The following is a 6,092-nucleotide window of genomic DNA, read 5'->3' on the forward strand; positions in this document are numbered from 1 at the left end:
AACTTTTTAGGCATTTCTTTTATACATTAGCTGCAAGAAAACTTAAAGGGCAATCTGGTATGCACCCAGTGTCAACCATATTGGCCTTTATGGTAAGTTTAACTTAACATCATTTATAGCATATTTACTAAAGAAATGGTCTGTGTTAAGGCTGCCTAAATTTCATATTATTATCCACAACTTGCTGCATGGCCTTGTGCAAGTTATATAACCTCTGTCAGACTCAGTTTCCTCCTGTCAAAATATTAGTGAAAGTATTCAATTTTGTTAAATAGAAAATAAGTTACAACTATATATATATATGTATCTTTTAGTAACTACATAAAAAATGCTGTTTGTCAAATCTTCATTATATAACTACAAGAAATATATATGTATATCAATTATTTTGCTAACCTCAGTATTTTTTATATTCTTCAATCATATACTTTATTCTTTGGCTCTAAAGGAACTTTAAATAAATTTTTGAAAAAATATGATATGAAAAAACAATTCTGAAACAATTTTGACTATCTCATTATTGCTTGTTGAACTAATGCTATATTTATGAAGACTCCTCTGTTATATAGTAAAAAAATGAAACTATCAAATTGATAACTTCTTTAATATATTTTATTCATGAATGTTTCTCTTTGATACCAGCATCAATGTCCTGGACTCCCTGGTAATTAGGAACAATATTGCAGTGACAGGATTCATTCTACTGTAATTAATAGATGATCCAAAACTTCAGGCCATCTGCTTTGTGGTATCCTATGCATGTACCTGGTGACCATATCTGGAAATCTCAGCACAATCATTCTTACCAGAGTCTCTTCTCAGCTCCATCATCCTATGTTTTTATTCCTGAGTCACTTGGTTTTCACTGACTTAGGCTCCTCATCTTCTGTCACTCCCAATATGCTTGTAAACTTCCTGGCAGATAGAAATACAATCTCCTATTTGGGATGTGCTATGCAATTTGAATCAGCCGACTTCTTTGGAACAGGCCGGTGATTCCTTCTGTCTGCTATGGCATAGGATATCTTTGTGGCAAACACAGAGCACAGGTTTATTTAACCAAAATGAACACACAGGTCTGTGTCCAGTTACTCTCTGTGGTTTACATAGGCGAATTTCTTGATGCTTCCTCCTTATTCATTCCTTTTTTTCTTTATTTTTCTGTGGACCAAATTGGGTCAATCACTTTTTCTGTGATTTTTCTCTGTTACGTAAACTTTCCTGTCCCAATATTAGTGTCTCTGCCATTGTTCCCTCATTTTCTTCTGGGTCTGTCATTATGGTCACAGTGTTTATCATAGCCATATCCTACATCTATATACTCATCACCATCCTGAAGATGAGCTCCTCCAAGGAAGCCACAAGGCCTTCTCCACCTGCACCTCCCACCTCACTGTGGTCACTCTGTTCTATGAAACTTAGCAGTTTGATATAGTTATGAATATGTTTGTAATCTGGTCTATTACTGGGCATGATTGAGTTATGATTAAGGATTTGATTGGGCCATGCTGGTAAAAAACAGAGTTGGAGCTTTTGGTGTGAGAGTTTTTGATGTTGGAGTTTTGGTGTTGGAGTTTGGTGCTGAAGCCTTAAGCTGGAGCCCTGGGAAGTAAGCTCACATAGGAAAGAGAAGCCAGGCCCAGGAAGAGAGGGACCTTGAGCCCAGGAACAAGCAAGCCCTGGGAAGGAAGTAACCTTGAACCCAGAGAGAAGCAAGACCCTGGAAGGGAAGAACCCAGGAAGACTGAACCCTTGCAGCTGTTGGCAGCCATCTTGCTCCAACACATGGAAATAGACTTTGGTGAGGGAAATAACTTATGCTTTATGGCCTGGTATGTGTAAGATTCTACCCAAATAAATATCCTTTATAAAAACCAGCCAGTTTCTGGTATTTTGCATCAGCACCCCTTTGGCTGACTAATACAGGGACCATTATATTCATTTATATGATTCCCAAGTCCAGCTACTCAAGTGACCAGAACAAGGGGATGTCCATGTTCTACATGGTGGTGATCACCATGTTGAACCTTCTCATCTTTAAGGAGGCTCTGAAGAGAGATTGGAAGAAAAATATTTTTTAAATAAAACTTTTAATATTTTTGGGTTGTTGTAATAATGTAACATAAATTAAAAAAAAATTCAGTTTCTGTGCTCAAAATATATCTGTATATGATTTTCCAGTATGGAGCTTCTAAAATTTTGAGTGTGAATTGTCTAATATCAAATTATAAAACAGGGACTGACAGTGAGTTACCTTAATAAAATGAAATGAAAATTTTAATCCAGAAACAGAAATTGCTTTACATGAAAAAAATACTTAAACTGTTGAAAATCCCTTTAAAGTTGTATTCATATATTTTTTGAACAGCAGTTCTTGGTACTAAGTTCTTGTACCTTCATAGTTTTAGGCATATGTGCACTTTGATTAGCAGCTCATTCTGAGATGAGCCTTATAGCTATAACTGTGACTGGTTTGTAATGCCAGATAGTAAAATTCCTGTAGGCTTCCTGCTAGTAGAAAGATTATCTGCCGGTAATGGGCACTGTAGACCACAAAAGTCTGGCCTGTGTTTCTAGACTATAACTCTGGCATTAAATATAGGAGTTCCCAAAAGAAAAAGGTGAAACCCTGTCTATACCATGAATTCTTCAGTCATGTCAGAAGAGATGACTTCCTCTACTGAAAATGAGTAGGTTTCTAGAATTCATCAGTGGGAAAAAAAAAAAAAAACAAGCAACAATTTCCAGAAGGAGAATACAATTTACTGGATGACACTAAGACAGTGAATAACAAGGCCTGGACTGACTTTTTCATGGTCAAGATACATTTGCTCAGTAAAGTCCAAGGTACTGGGCTGTTAATCCCCTGAAATCATGACTTGTCCTGGATAGGCTTTATTGACTGCTATATTACTCAAGATTCTCCAGGGAAACAGAATCAACAAGAGATGTCTGTCCATATTAAGAGATTTTTTAAGAGTCTCTCACATGACTGTGGGTATGCAGAAGTCCAGGCTCCACAGGCAGGGGGCTCTGCTGAAAGTCCAGTGAAGGTCCTTGATGAGTTTCTGGGAAGTGATGGTTGTCCAAAAGCAAGCTGGGAAATCCTCTCTGAATGCTGGAATCATTTTCCCTTTTAAGGCATTCAACTGATTAGATAAAGTGACATGCATTGTTGATGGCAATCTCCATGATTGATGTAATTGTAATCAGCTATCTATGCAGTAATTTCACTGGTGACTGAAGCCCATATATGTCCTTCTATTACAATAAGCGCAGTGTTTGCTTGACCAAACAACTGGGCACAATTACCTGGCCGAGTTGTCACATTAGCCTAACCATCACAGTCCACCCTTGTTAACTCAGCAAGCATATACATTACCTTAAGCCACACTTAGTCTCTAAGTAACCAACATCAGATCAGAACGAACTCTCTTCTTTTGCAATGTCTTTTATCTGTGAGTCCCCACCCCTTGAGCTACTGCTGTGGCCCAGTCAAAGCCCTAATTATAATTTAATTAAGTAAATGTGAAACTTCAGACAGATCAGTTTGCAAACATAATCCAATATCTATTTTTCAAATTCAAAACTATATCAAATTGCTACAATCACTATATGTTAATGACTACCACATTAATTTTTTCCTATTCCCTCTTTGGTGTTTCTGATCCAATGTGCATTCTTTTTGTATATAAAAATATAAGACACTATGGCAGTAATCATTTCAGTTATTCATTTGTTTTCCATTCATTCAAAAACTTATACTATTTTTTTAATTTCAGGCTCTTTAGTAGGTGTTTAGAAACATGTGTTAGAGATGTCTACCTTTCCAAAATTTATCTTCTTGCTTCTGTGACAGACAATAAACCTAACAAGTAAGTGGATACTATCTAATAGAAGGTGATGAGTACTATGCAAAAAGAGAAAGCAAGATAGAGTAAGGGAGAATGATGTACCAGAATTAGCAAGTAGTCAATGTGAGCTTCACTGAGAAAACTACATCTGAGCAAAGTATTACAGGAGGTGAGGACATGTCATGCCGACTATGGTGCTACTTGTGTACAATTGTGCTAGTCAAGTCTTCCACTTATATGAATATAAAGAGGATAATTTACCTTTGAGGTTCTGTTTCAACAATGACAGGTTTGGCCATTTTAACCAATTCCCATCATGAGTACAACTAAAAGAAGTGATAGAATGTTAAATACATCTTGAAATCACATTGGAATTTACAGAATAAGTAGGATTCACTTCACCAGAAAGTATGAGACTCTAGAAAAGTGAGTGGAGCACTGAAAAATGCTTTTGCCTTGATGGATGTGACAAATCAGAAGAATCAGCTAACAACCTGGCCGATGGATTTACTGTTTCTTTGGGAAGAGGGAGACACATGTGAAATCCTAGGGACTGTTCAGATGAGAATTCTGAATATATCTCACAATGACCTCAGGGCAAGGGTAAGCCTGAATTAAACAAGCCCTGGTGAAGATTTGCTGCTGGAGGTCTAGGAATCTCAAACTTTGAACTTGGATTAAGATGGTGAAGAACAGACCATGCTTCAAGGTGATAGAATAGGTAAACAATTTTACTGGAAGGAGTTCTTTAATTTTTGTATCAATAATGGTACAAATACAGTTACAATCACTCAATGAATAATCCAATTTTACTTCTTTCCGAAACTCACTAAAATGCCTGATAGCAAATTTTAAATATTAAGATACTTTATATATTGAAGTATAGTTACACAAACTAAAATGCATGATTCATAAAACTTAAGTGTATAATCTGTAGAGCTGAGAAATGTATATACCCAAGTAACCAAAACTAATCAACATGAAGAACAATGTCATCATTCAAGGAAGACCCTTCATACTCATATGTGCTTTTTAAAAAAAACTTTTCTAAGTAAAATAGACTTCAGCTATTTAAAGTTTATCGTTTGATCAGTTCTGCTATTGTATTGAATCATGAAACCACAACCACAAGCAATAAAAGAACATTTCAGTCTTTCCCCAGTTATTCTTGTCACTTGGCAATCAGTTCATCTCCCTGATCCTGGCTCCAAGGAACAACGAATCTGCTTTTTGAATGTCTAGATAGGTATGCTTTTTCTATAACTTTATATATATTCTATTGCATCTGAATGCTTTCCTTCATCATAATTATTTTGAATTTCATCTCTGTTTTATGTATCAACAGTTTCTTTCATTTATTGTTCAGTAGTATTATTTCATTATACAAGTCTAACACATTTTTCAATAATCCATTCACCTGTTGCCAGGGTTTGTCATTGTTTCCAGTTTTGAGCTATTGTGAATAAATTGCGAAATAGTATTTCAAATACATCCTATTGTTTTATATTTTCACATGCAATTTAAGATTTCTGATTGTTCCAAACACTTGCCAACATTTCCTACTGTCAGTATTTTTTAATTAAGTCATTTTAATGGGTGCATAGTGGTAACTATTTGTGGGTTAAATTTATATTATCCTGACATCTAATAAAATTAAACTTCTTTTATCATGTACATTTTGCTCAAGCAAATACCATAAAATGGTTTGGCTTAAACAGTTGGGATTTATTTACTCATGGCTTTGAGACTGGGAAAATGTCTAATTCAAGGCATCATCCGATGCTGCTTTCTACCTGAAAACTGGCATTCTGGGGCTGGCTGCTGCCGAGCTGTGTGTTTCACTGTCACATGGCTAGGCTTATGGAGACATCTCCTGGCCCCTTCATTATCTTACTGATTCTGTTTCACTTCTCACTTCTGGTGGATTTCTCTCATGTCTGAACTCATTGCACTTATAAAGGACTCCAGTAACAGGATTAAGACCCATCCTTGTTGGACTGGGCCATACACACTTTAATGAAAGTAATGCCATCAAACGGTCCTACTTGCAGTGGGTTCACACACACAAGAATGGATTCGATAAGAACAGGTTTTCTGGGGTACAAACCACACACTTGTCTTATTGCTGCAACTAGAATCTTAATTAAAATGTTGAATAGAAATGATGAGAGTGGGCCTCCTTGTCTTTTTTGCAATCACATGGCAAACAGCATTTAATATTTAACCATTAATAATGTT

The 6,092-nt window shown here is 36.0% G+C and overlaps 1 pseudogene; it reads left to right on the top strand.

The window, feature by feature from the left end:
* The first annotated feature begins 759 nt into the window (after positions 1 to 759).
* On the top strand, positions 760 to 2,081 carry LOC101421933 (olfactory receptor 5P76-like; annotated as a pseudogene).
* The last annotated feature ends 4,011 nt before the right edge of the window (positions 2,082 to 6,092 follow it).

Source organism: Dasypus novemcinctus, chromosome 10, assembly GCF_030445035.2.
Source record: "Dasypus novemcinctus isolate mDasNov1 chromosome 10, mDasNov1.1.hap2, whole genome shotgun sequence".
NCBI classification, from domain to species: domain Eukaryota; kingdom Metazoa; phylum Chordata; class Mammalia; order Cingulata; family Dasypodidae; genus Dasypus; species Dasypus novemcinctus.